The 13,584-nt window shown below is 51.8% G+C and overlaps 1 non-coding gene across 1 annotated transcript in view; it reads right to left on the bottom strand.

Annotated features, from left to right (window-relative positions):
* Nucleotides 1-13,584, bottom strand: part of LOC101274056 (uncharacterized) — a 116,334-nt gene that overhangs the window by 88,048 nt on the left and 14,702 nt on the right. The gene's annotated exons all lie outside the window — the stretch shown is intronic.

Here is a 13,584-nt window from a genome sequence, read left to right as displayed (position 1 = left end):
AATGAATTTCATTCCATGGTAAAATCCAATCTCAAGGCTGGAGGAATTCAGAGAGATTTGAAACTTTTGGCCCCTTGGCCGAGTCTGTCTGTCTGTCCGACTAGTGGCCATGAGGAGGTCATGGCCTCCTCCCATCAGCCAGTTAGATCCAAGGACGGCTTGACCACAACCATGGGGCTTGCCACCAATCGGCAACTGAAAACCCCCAGAGCTGAATTAGCGGGGTAGGTGCAGCCTTTCCGCTCTAGTCAGTGTGAACCTGGGTACCTGGTCTAGTGGTTCATGAAAAGGCAAGATACCTACAAAAAATAAACCCAGCAATAGCAAATCTTGCTAAGTGGTAAGCATTTGCAGATGCTGCAGGAAAGGACTTTCTTTACATGAATTTTCTCAATCAACTCATGGTCGAATTGTGTCCCCGCAAGAGATGTTGGAGTCCTAAGCCCCAGTACTTGTGAATGTGACCTCATTCTCCAAGAGGGTCTTTGCAGATGATCAAGTTAAGATGAGGTTGTTAGGTAGGCCCTAATCCAATCTGGCAGGTGTCCTTATAAAAAGGGGGAATTTGGACAGATAGACAGAAACACATGGGAGGAGACCATGTGAAGACAGGTTGAATGCCATCTACAAGCCAGGGGACACCGGAGGCCACCACAAGCCCGGACAGAGGCCTGGAAGAGACTCTCCCTCATAACCCTCCAAAGGAACCAACCCTGCTGACACCTTGAGCTCAGACTCGTGGTCTCCAGAGCTGGGAGGGTGCCAGAGCTGGGTGCCTTTACTATTCCTGTTTTACAAATGCTAGTGCGAGAGAGAAGCTTTATAGATGCAGAAACTAAAGAAGTTAAGGGACTTCCCCAAGTTTAAACAGCTAGTGCGTTTTAGTCAGGACTTGAACGCAGCCCTCTCTGACTATAAAGCCCCAAGGATGTCAAGGATGCCCAAAGGGGTCCCAGAACGTGTGCAAGCTCACTTGGTCCAGTAGCAGCCAAGTGCACACGAGGACCCGGTCACTGCCGGGGCTCGGCCCCCCACGCCAGGCTGACCTCCACCCTGAACCAGGCAACGAGCACATTCGGGTCTGGAGTTCGGGTGGTGCCCGGGGATGCCCGTTCAATCGAAAGAGCAGAAGGTAGAGTAGGGGAGGAGCCTGCCGAACCCAGCTTCTCACTCTGGGCCACGCGGGCAGAACGGACGTGGCAGGCGGGGGGCAGGACACCTGGAAGAGTGAGGACACTCATTTCCAGAGCACCAGTTTACTCCAGGGTGAGTTGCTGCAAATGTCATCTTTATATTAAAGCAATAATCATAACTGACATTCTCAGTTAGAACTGTGCTCAGCTGCTGGTGATAAAGCCCTGAAATGAAAGTGGCTTAAGTAAACCAAGAGTTCCTTCTTGCTTGACACAAAGGAAGCCCGGGGGCTGGTGCGGTGTCTCCGTGACAGAAACATCCAGGCCCTGAGCAGGAAGGAAGGACTGGAACCTGTGCACACACTTGCTGAGGGCGATGGAAGGAGGACTCGGGGTGTGGGGACCAGGGAATGTCCTGCTGGGCCAGAGATGAGAGACCAAAAGGTCACAGGGGATGTCAGATTGAAGGGTTGGGTTGAGGGTCCACCACGGATGGTGGCGGCAAAGAAGAGCGTCCTGGGGGAAGGGAGCACAGGCAGGAGTGTTCGTACACCCACACCCTCCTTCAGAAACGGGGACAGAGAGGACCTGGGATGACATTCCCCTGGCTAGACTGCCCCCCGCCCCCACCGATGGAGGGGGTTCTGCATTCAGCTGGCCTCACCACCACAGAGGATCCTGACTTCCCAGGTTCTCATTTCTGTCACAAAAGAAAAGAGGGGCGGGTCTTGCTTCTGTTTTAGGAGAGAATTGGGGAGCAGCTGCGACGTGTGAGGGGACTGGACGGAATAGCAAAAGGATATTTGAAAATCGTTTGCTTTGGTCCATTGATGCCCTTCATAGTGGTTGACAGATGCAAGTTAGCAACTTGGGTTATTTTTAACTTTGCTCTGGTTGCCGGACTCGGCTTCTCTGATGACTGCACTGTCCCGAGACTGGACCACATGGGTGATGGCTCTGTAGACAGGACGTCTGTGGGTCAATGTGGAGAGAGGGGTCACTTCTAAATCCAGTCGGTAATGCAAAACCACAGTGGTCAACGGTACCCTTGAGAGCCATTTAACTCCCCCTGGAATGGCAGGAGCTGAGCCCTTAGGAAGCTCAAAAATCTAAGAAGGGACTTCTTTTGTTTATCTATGAATTTTGGCCAAGGTGTCCCTATCCCTGGGGCTGGCCTAGTTAAAACAGGAGGAAGGGAATTTAAAACATGATTTCCTTTCAAGCACATCTAATCAAATTCCGGTCTGAGAACTGTCCGCCTATGTGTGACATTATGATTCCACCAAACTACTTCACGGAGGAGGGGGTCCCGCATCCCTGCAAGGTTCGCCGGCCCTCCGTGCCCCAGACCCGCCTTCCAGGAGTCAAGGCCGTACTTCTTCTTGTCTGCTCCCTCTGACAGATGCACTTTCAAGAAACAAACCCTCCATGCAATCCAGCCTTGGGGCTTGGGGCTTGGCGACTTCTGCATGCCATTCGTCTTTCTAAAGTGGGAACATCAAGGTGGGAAGAGAAGGAAAAGTCAGCAAGCAGCCAGCCAGGAGCCGGCCGCCAGGGGAGGCTGGAGCCCCCGACGGCAGGACCACTGCTCAGAGCCCGGGGCCTGGGCCAGGCGGCAGGCACCCTCCGTGGTGCAGATGGAAACATCACAAATGGCCCTTTGTCGCCCCGCCGGGATCTGGGGGCGTCCCGTGAGCTGCAACGCGCACACGCCCACTGGATTAAGAGCCGTCAGACTGGTTCCCAAAGCAAACACTGAGTTAATTTTTCCAGCATATTCCTTTCATGTCTGGGCTGCTTCAGGCTTCTCTGGGTCACTGGGCTCTTTGTTGCCGGCTTCGCTGAAGCCCCCCGGCCCACTCCGCCTCGCTGGCTCCTGGAGTCCCCTCCCCTCTACACCCAAGTCCTAATACAGTATTCCGTTTCACTTGGGCAAGGAGAGCCCCCAAAGAGATTGGCCTTTGAAATATGTGAGTCAGAGAGAAGCAGCTCCTGGAAGTTTCAGATCACATTTCTCTGGGCCCCTGGCACGTGTTGGCCTGTAGAAGCCAAGTCCTCATTTCGGGATGTGTCCCAGAGTCTGCTGGGGCGTGGGAGTCTCACCCCTCCCCTAGTCACCACGCCACACCACCCCTAATCCTTCTTAAAGTGCACCAGGGGCTCCCGCTTCCCTCAGATCACAGCCATGCTCGTCCATGTGGTTCACAAGGCCCTGCCTGGTCCAGCCCCACCCTCACCACTCGCCCCCAAGAACTCTGAATTTATTTTAGTTCCTTGAATGTCCCTGTGCTCTCTTACTGCTGGACACAAGAGGAAACCTATTTGCCATCTGTGTCAGTTAGGCTCCAATCAGGAGAGGAGGGAAAGCTCTGAATATTGAAAACAGAGAGAATTTAATACAGGGAATTGGCTGCACAAGTGATGGGACTGCTAAGAAGCCAACCAGGGGACAGTGAGGTGACCCACAGCTGAACAACAGCAGTAGGCCTCCAGCATCACGAGGCTGGGGATGGAGGGGTGGGTCACCCAGCAGAAGCAGGAACCATGGAGGAGGGCGAGGAGATAGCTGTTGCTGGAGACGTCGCCCGAGGCAGGGAGGGAGAAGGGAACCCCCCTGGCTTCTCCCCTCCTCCTGCCTCTGACTGTCCCCCAGCGCCCTCGCTGGCTGAACCGTCTGGAAGTCAGCCAACGCAGAAGTCTGGGAAGGCGACCTGCAGATGGCGGCCCGCCCGTAAGACAAAGCAGGATGGGGAGGGCAGGGAATGCTCCTGAAGGCCAAAAGACACAGGATCGACGGCCCATCTCCGACCCAAGGTCTGCTTGGGAATCCTTCGCTCCGTATCCGTACTTCTTATCATCAGCTGCATCTATTATTCAAAGTGCTATTGGTTGTAAGTGACAGAAACTGAGCTACGTAAGAAAAGGAAAGTTGGTTTGCCTAACTGAAAACTCGGCTTTTGGGATTCGGTAGGGCTGAATCCAAGGACTCAAACAAAGGAAGCGGTCTCCCGTTTGGACCTCGTCAGCTCTCAGCTCTGCTTTCCTCTGGGCGGCTTCCATTTTCAGGGTGAGCGAGATTGCGGCTGCAGGCCTAAGACCCACCTTCTGGGAAACCTTGGTGGAAAAGCTGTCCTCCCGCTGCTAACAGCTCTAACCAAAGCCCTGGAACTGAGTCCTACTGGCCTGCTGGGACCTCGTGCCAGTCTCGGCACCAATGACTGTGGCCCAAGTAGCAGAATGTTCTGATTGGCCAGGCCTGGAGCCAGGAGATGAGGATCAAACCCACCCAAGCTCACAGACTAAAAGGGGAAGAGGAGGTAATACCAGTACGGGAAGTAATCGATGCTGGGATGACAAAAAGATCCTTTGCTTATTTATGGCACTGCTACCCAACCCGAAGAATGGGACGACTGGTTCTGTTTATGTCTGGGTGCGTCATCTGAATCTCCCATCAGAGATGAAGTTTCTCCACCGAGGGGCCGCATCCTAGGAGCACCTTATTCTGGTTCCTTCTCGTGGGTCCGCTCTTCACATAGTCTGGATCATGCACAGTTTTCCAAGCTTCCGCATCAGTTGTCCCATTTGTTCATCCTGATTATCCTGAGGAATAACTAGGAAAGAAGATTTTCTTGCCTCCTAGCAGGGGAGACCGTGGACTAGGGGGGTTGAGAGAAGTGCCCGGGGCCGCTGCAAGGAACACCAGTAACGGCTACAGCCACCAAACCCACTGAGCACTGAATGAACACCAGGCTTCTAGTATCCTAACTCCTCTGGCCAGCAGCCCAGTGAGGCAGGCACGACTATCCAGTCCTGATGAAGAAATCAAGGCGCTTGGTTGAGGTCACACAGATGGTTAGTGATGGAGCCAGGACTTCATGTCAGGAACTCTGAGTCTAGAAAATGCAGGCTTTATGCCTCCCCCAATTCATCCTCTCTGCCTAAACATCCCTAGTTCCTTCAACTCCGTCTCGTGGGCTGGCTTTCCATACCGCCTCCATACCAGAGCCCTGGACAGCCCTGGTTTACACCCACGTCCCAGCGGAATGACCAGTAGCTGCCCTTCTGCCTGGACAGTACATTACACAGTCATCCCAGCCACAGTCAAACCCACAGCTCCCATCATTGTGCTGACCCCCTGCCCCACCCCTCTCAGCACTTCCTCCCAGCAGATGGGGGTACTGCCCTGGCACACCATCCAGCACCCCTGCTCCAGCATTCGGGGTTCAGGAGTGGAGCGGACCAGCAAGGCTTGGCTCAGCTGTTCTATCCCGAGCCAGGCCCCCGACAGCCCCACACCCAAGGTGGCCCCGTTCCTTCTTTCAGGTCTGACTTTACCCATCCGACTGGCCAAGTACGAGAGTGAGGCCCTGGCTTTAATTTCCAAAACACTGTTGAATAAACCAATTTCTCTTCAGGGACTGGAGACCCGGGAAGCTCTCTCTTAGCTGGAGGCTGATGGGAGGTGCCGGCACCTTGCTCTGCGGTGTCCTGGCCTTGTCCCAGGATGCCAGGGATGGGGATCTGTAGCGCTGGGCTGGGTGAGAGTGCACCGCAGGCGGGGAGGCTGGCTGACAGAGGGAGCCACGGGGGCCGCGGGGTCTTCAGGTTGTCCTTCCTGTTTTGTCTCCACTGGCTCATTGGTTCAGCAGGAGACAACTTTCTAAGGTCAGGGTTCCATTGGTCTTCGGGTTTTCTGCCCACCTTCACTCTATAGGCGCAGCAGTGAGAATCGAACCAGGAACGACTAGCAGGGTCCGGACCAGGAGCCGACGGCCCCAGCAAGCAGTCCCATCCCCCACCCTGCCTTCCCGCTCGCTCCTGGAAGGAGATGGGTGCTGGGGCTCTAGCACGAACCCTGGCACCAAAAGCACGTAGGAAAAGATTAGAATCAATGCTTTTTAAAGGAACGCAAACTCAAAGGTCTGTGTTTTCCCACTGGGAGGGGTGAGAACCCATCCCACCATGGGGCTGCAAGGGGCTGATGGCCAAGCCTCCACCTCTCAATTGCGGAAAATGAATTGCAATCTGATGCTCCAAAGGCAACTCACTTCTAAATGTTTTGTTCCTCAGTGACTTCCCATTCCTTGTCCTCCATCACTCCTGCCCCAACGCTCCATCCTCCAGCCACACCGACCCGCTAAGACTTCCCTGACTGCTACGTGAGGACTCAGGACGCGGCACCAGAAGGCTGTCCCATCAGCCTGGAGTGAGCGTTCTTGCCTTCTCCCTTGCCATTTGTTAAGACCCAGACCAGATTCTGCCTTCCTTTGGAAGTTTTTCACACCCTGCCCCACCTCCTCTGCTCTGTGGCCCTGCAGCACCTGCACGTCCTTCGATTGCAGCTCCTACCTGTGACTGCACACCTGTCGCCTCCAGTGGGCTACGAGCTGCTTGAGACCTGGACAGACACCTTTTTCTTCTGTCCCCACTGAGTCTGACACAGCATTTGGAAGACAACAGGCACTTGGTAATTACTGAACGAAAGCATACTTTGGGCACTCGACAAATCCTAACGTGGAAATGGAAATTGGTTGCCTGCTCTGTGCTAAGGTGGTGCTCAGCTCTGGCTGCACCTGGGGGAGGGCAGCTTGCCAGGACCCCACCCCCAATTAGAACATCATCAGGGTTCCTCCGAAAACTAAAAACAGAACTACCATATGACCTAGCAATTCCATTCCTGGGTATTTATCTGAAGAAAACAAAAACACTAACCCAAAATGATACATGCACCCCAATGCACATGTTCATAGCAGCACTATTCATGATAGCCAAGCCATGGAAACAACCTAAGTGTCCATTGACAGATGAATGGATAAAGAAGGAGTGGTACATATATGCAATGGAATACTACTCGGCCATAAAAAAGAACGAAATAATGCCATTCGCAGCAACACAGACGCAACTAGAGATTATCGTACTAAGTGCAGCAAGCCAGAAAGAGAAAAACAAATGCTGTGAGATATCACTTACATGTGGAATCTGAAAAAATAAAACAAACTAGTGAATATAACAAGGAAACAGACTCATGGATATAGAGAACAAACTAGTGGTTACCAGTGGGGAGAGGTAAAGGGGAGGGGCAAGCTAGGGGTATGGGATCAAGAGATGTAAACTCCTATGTATAAAATAAGTAAGCTACAAGGATATATTGTATAGCACAGGGAATACAGCCAATATTTTATAATAACTATAAGTGGAGTGTATTTGTAAAAATTGTGAATCACTATGCTGTACGCCTGAAACTTGTATAATATCGTACATCAAACACATCTCAATAAAAAGAAAAAGAACATCACTGGAACATTCTAAAAGATCTCAAGGTGAATTAATTAGCCAAGGGTGAGTCTGCCATGCTAGGGAATAAAAGCTGAGTAAGGCATGGTTTCCCCTCCTTAGAGACATCAAAATGACCAAGCTGATTTTTTTTCTCCAAGACAGGAAAAGAATAGTTCTCAAAGTGGGGTTCCAGTAGCAGCAGCAAGGCCTCGCCCAAGAATGTGTTAGTTCAGATTCTGGAGCTCTGTCCTGAACTGCTGCATCGTAAGCTGCAGGGAGGGGCTGTGCTCTAACACAGCCTCCCAGGGATCCTGAGCGGGCTGGAGTGTGAAAACCACTGCTCTAGAACTTGTGTCCCAAACTGTGACTCATTCACAGCCACGTCAGAAAGGCCAGGTGTTGTGAACGCGTAGATTCCTGAACCCCTTTGCAGTGCCAATGACTCGGAGCCTTGGAGAGAGGAGCACGCCAGTATCAAGAGTTGGAAGATGGACGCACATTGTATAAATAGCTTCCCAGGTGCTTCTCAAGCTCACGGAGGTGTGGTAACCAGTGCGCTAATACGATGACAGCTCAGATAAATGCCATCTGTCCCACTGCCCTCCCCTCTCAAAGCATGGACTTTGGAGAGTCAGGGGACAGTCAGAAAGTTGGGTCCAGCTGCCTTCTGTGCGCGCACCTTCCGATCTCCTTCTGAACCTCCAGTACTTAGCGTGACCTGGAAGGTTGCCCAGGACCCTGCTTTGAAGTCTCTGGTTTGGTCAATTCCAGCTCCACCTGCACTTGGGCACAGGGGGAGCCCGCGCACCACCCCCCACTGGCACCTTGCCAGTATCTCCTCGGCACCCTCCTGCCTCGGGAAGGGACCTCCTCCTTCAGGCAGATGGGCCATCACGACTAACAGACATGGACGAGTGTGGAGCCATCACTTGGGACTCTGAGTCAACTTCCAGCTCCATGCCTGGGACCAGAGAGCTGCCAAACCTTCCACCAACACACATTTAATAATCCTAACACCCCCGCTTGTGAGCCGAGATTTCATTCTGTGCACATGTAAGCAAACACGTGAGCTTCTCAGCTGCTAACTCGGCAAGTGTAATTATATCCCGCGTTCCATTTTTATTCCATTGGTGAAGCCGAGCCAGGCTTGGAGGGAAACGGGGACCTGTCCCACCGAGGACAGCAGAGGCCCGAGCTCCGTTTCCTGTTGATGCTCCTGTGACGGACACGGAGCCAAGCTGCCCCTCCGTATGCACCAGCGGCAAGTTCTCGTCAGGCTCCAGGCAGCTGCCCACTCTGCTGTGCACAGCGTCTGCAGAGGCCTGTTAATTGGAGACTTTTAGGCCTCAGTATTCGCGGGTGGGCAAGAATGTGCCTGTCGGGGAGACCAGCCATTTCCAGATTTAGGAAAGAAAACACCTCGCTGTCAGAGCACCTGGTGAGCCCCACTGGGTACAGTGCACGCTGAATTCCATCCACTCCTCACCACCTCAGGACCACAAAGGATGACCAAAGTCATATAAATAACCACACGGCCGACTGGGAAGGCCCATGAGAGAGTGGCTAGGGCCATGATTTTCAAACTGGGTTCCAAGGAACCCTAAGGTGCCTCAAGGAGCCCATGGGGAGACGGGGCTGGAGCATCTACTGATCATTTGTTGGATGACCCTGGGCAATGAATTCCCTTCTCTGAGCCTCACTTTCCTCACCTGTAAAATGGAGGTAATAGTGCCTACTTTGCCTACTTTGTACACTTATTTTGAGGACTGAATGAAACACCATCTAGACATGAGTGACAGCTTGATGCCCTTGTACCCACTTTAACCCTGGAGGGTGATTTGGCAGAGAGGGCAAAGGGCGTTTGAGGAGAAAGGGTGGCCAGGTGACAGGTGCACGCGTGTCATGTGCTGGGTGAGATGCACCGACCCAAGTGGATGGTGGGGCTCCACATCCTCTGAGCGCTGGCATGTCTCACAGCTCCCATGGCCCCAACTCCTTTCTAGAACAACCAGACTTCTCCTTTCATTTGCTTCCTGGACCCACACTGATCAGAGTCAGGCAATGGGTTTCTCTTTAGCATCTTCCTCGATTTAGGGTGAGGACACACTCTGGAAAACATATCATCTGACTGCCAGAAACATTCGACCCTTGCAACCACAGATGAAGTTGCTTTGTTATTCCTAGCAATGGTCGTGGTGCTAAGACCATCATCATCATCACCACCATCACCCTCTGATCACCTAACCTTCCCAGTACCCGTATGTTAGGAGCTAGGGTTACTCTCATCTTGCAGACAGGGAACAACTGAAGCCCAGAGAGTAATCCGTCCTCAGCTCCACATCCTGGCTGTGCTGGGATTTGAGCCCAGACCCCACTGCTGACACTCTCAGCCATGGGTGCTCCTACGCCAGTTTCGGTGCCGAAGGGTGACTGGAGGCTACTTCAGCACTGCGTACGTATGCTCCATCAGCCCCACGATGTTAATGGCGGGGATGATGGGGGCGGTACTGGACCCCACGGTGAGGAGGAAAGCTGGACACGGTGGTCTTTTAGCTGGGCACCTTGCCCCTTCGCATAAAATCTGAGTTCTCTTAGGAAGAAAGTAGGGGAGGTACTTGGGTATTAGGACTCCTTTTGACGTTCAAAACGTGACTTGGGTTTATGGTGTCTAACATCACTACGGCCCTGCCTTCCCCACCGAGGGCCTTCACAAGCTGGGTCCATGGTCCCACAGTCCCTGTGAGGAACACAATATTAAATGGTGTATCTGGAGGGAAGCCCAGGGATAAGGGAAGAGTGGCTGCGTCTTTTCTGAAGGCAAGGAAAATCTCCCAGTCCTGCAATTCACTCCAGAATTATGGCCCGAGTTCTTTGTAGTGATCCATGTGATAGCTCTGCAAGCTCGTGTAGGACTGGGGGGTGTGGGAAAGATGGTTTTCATTCATTAGAATTCCTGGGGGGGGACCCATTTTCCCTCTAAATTTCCCCCTCCAACTTGAATCCTCTAAGGAATTCCCTCGAAGGAAATTCTCCAGCATGTCCTTTTCATCGAGAGAACACAGTCCATGTCACTTCAGAGAACATTCAGCAAGGCAAGTTCATAGCTTTGGAATCCATCACACACACACCGAGGAAACTTCCTTCTCAGGCCTCTTGGAAAGGCTTTCCAAGTAGATTGTAAAGAGGTCCAGTGTGGTTGTTCACCAGCCAGAGGCGTGTCTGCACCCAAGTGAGCCTTTGTTCTTCCCTCTGCAACCCTGAGGCCCTTACGCCCCTGTCGTGTTGCCTCCAAGACACAAGCTCTGTGCCCCCCTTTCCAGGTTGGCATGGAGTCGGGTCCAGAGACTGTGCCAAAGGTGGAGCCAGGAAAAGCAAAGAGGTCTGACTCGTGAGGTAGGAGCTCCAACCCGGTCTTAGCTTCGCCCAGCAGAGAGGAAAATGCCACGAAGAGAACAAGTCAGACCCCAGGTACTCGCTCGTGAACCCTCAGGTCTCCTCTTCACGGACGCAGGCCGCACGTGTGACGGGAAGTGCATCCCATAGTCACTGGGTGCGCTGGTTTCCACAGCCGCTCGCCCACCAGCAGGGTGACTCAGCAGAAGGGGCTCCCCTGGGTTACAGAAGTGAATACGAGAAAAATCACGTATTTCTTATTGGAAATACAGGCTGGGGCTTCCCCGCCTGGCTGTTCTCTCCACAGGCAAGGAGTCGGCCGGTGGGGGCACTGCTGGGGGACGAATTCCCTGAGAGAATCCCACCCTTCTATCCAGGACTCAGAAATCTGGAAGTCCCATTCATTCATTCACTGATTCTATAAATATACTGAGCATCTTCTACACACTAGGCACTGTCCAAGGCAAGGAAGGGTGGCAGGGAATGAGGCAGATTAAGTCTCTGCCCTCAGGAAGCTGACATTCCAACGGCAAAGTGGTGTGTAGCCAATGCCAGGGAGGGGCAGTGCTCTGGGGACAGTGTTCTCCTCGGCTGGGAGCTGGGAGCAGGGCAGACACGGGGGCCTCAAGGCCTGTCCGTGCATACGACTTCACCCTTTTTACAGCCAAGAGGTTAATCCACCGTATGATTCCAAACAGCAGTTCTCCTAAATGGATTGAATGAGCAGGGTACAGAGTGTTGACCACCAAAATGGTTAAATCTTTCTATGTTCATGATTTAGAAACGCAGTGCACTCTACTCAGCCCCTTACTTTCACTATGGGGCCAGTGGAAGCCAAGGGATTAAGTTTGAAATGAAAAGACCTGGTGTTATTTTTATTACAACATCTCCAGGGATGATAGATCAATTTCATCTCGCCAACTTCCAGCAATTGGTACTGAATCCCAGACATCCTGTGTCGAGAAGAAATGAGACGCTAGCTTCAGATTCTGTGTGAGAGTGTCACTAAGGCCTGCCCTGGGCCCAGGAGCAAGGGCAGCCCGTGTGTACAGTGTGCCCTGGCCCAGGTCTAGGCGGACAGTCCCAGCTCTGATGCTGAGCCCTCTGCAGATCTCAAAATATTAGCAGACTTATAAAAAAGTCTGTCTATAAAATTAAAATATGGTGATTAAACAAGGTACACATCACACAACACTGCAGAGAGAGGAAGAAATGGGATGGTGTCAGGTGCTAAAAATATCCCACAGACCCTCCTAATGCATCACAATTTTCCAAAGGGTGGAGCCACTGAGCTGATTAGTGACAGGAAGGGGAGTTGGGGTGGCATGTGTGTATGTTCCATTTCTAGAATTCAGATGCCAGTTTCCTTGTTTGGGGGAAAAAGTGTTTAAAACAGATAAAACACAAGGAAAATGGAAAGTTGTTCAATTAATGTTGTCAAGGTTACAAGGCTCACATAATTAACATTGCAGCGCTTTGATGTAGAGATGCTCCACATGCTTTGTGGAGCCTGTTTGAAGTTTCTGACTGCTGCCACCGTCACCATCATCACCATCTTCATCAGCACCGTCATGACCACCATCACCATCATCATCTCCATCTCCATCTCCATCACCATCATCATCTCCATCACCATTACCATCATCATCATCATCATAATCACCATCGCGAGTGCCATCGTTACCATTATGGTGATTAATGTCAACAAGCATCCCGGAGTAATTGTGAGATTCTAGAGCAAGGCTGAGTCAGGTCAGCGGGAGCAGACAGTGAGAGGAGCCTCATAAACGGCGCCTTTCTCTCTGCCTCCTCTGTACACAGTTATAGGCAACCGGGAGCCCGGCATTTTATGCACCAGCTGTAGTGTCACCTCTGTCCCCGAGTTCTACCCAGAGCCTGACCTCGTGAGTCAATTACAGCTGTTTTCATCGTGCTCATCGGCCTCCAGCATCCCCCCGGCCCCGCTTTCAACAAAGGGTGGATTCCCATGAACTCGCTTCTTTATTGCCAGCTGGTTCCGATTAGGGATGAACCAGTAAAACGAGGGGGTAATACAGTCGCAGTATGTTCCTAAATGTAGCACTTTTCCATGTGTTTTGATTTACCAGTTGACCAATAAAACCCAGTCCTTCAACAAGGTGGATCCCACACCTCACATGTTTTACTTATTTTGGTAAATGTAGCTTTTTAGAAATTGAAAAAAGATGGGGGGTGACTCGGGTCGATTATATCTCTTGCAGTGTGTGCATGTGTGCGCATAAGAGTTTGTATAAGTGTATGAATGAGTGTAGGGGTATGTGTGTGAGTATGTGAGAGCTTGTAAAGGTGTGTGTGAGTGTGTATGTGTGTGGGTATGAGTGTGCACGATGGTCAGAAGCTGGGTCCCTCTGGCAGGGTATTAGGCATTGATTTCGGAGCATCTAATATTTCTATCCAAATACTCCCCGTCAGCACCCTTGGTTAAATGGACTATGAATCTAAGAAGAAATAACAACAGGGATGTTTCCTCCCTCATCTTGTTAACTGGGCCCTTCCCTCCAAAACATCTACCTTCCACCTGCTTGTCAGCTCCCCTGTGAAGGCAGCTGTGTCTCAACAATCTTCCTTTCCCTTGAGCTGGACGGAACTGTTGACTATTCAGGCAGCAGGACTTTTGTCTGAAGTAGAGAAAGCCCCACACAGTAGCTTTCTGGCCTGGGAGCAGCTCTGTAGGCTTCCAGTTGGAATGAAGGACAGTGTCTTAAACACAAAGAAATGGCTTGGGAAAATTAGTACCAGGATG

This window comes from Orcinus orca, chromosome 20 (genome assembly GCF_937001465.1).
Source record: "Orcinus orca chromosome 20, mOrcOrc1.1, whole genome shotgun sequence".
NCBI classification, from domain to species: domain Eukaryota; kingdom Metazoa; phylum Chordata; class Mammalia; order Artiodactyla; family Delphinidae; genus Orcinus; species Orcinus orca.
This window is presented reverse-complemented; position numbering and strand designations above follow the sequence as displayed.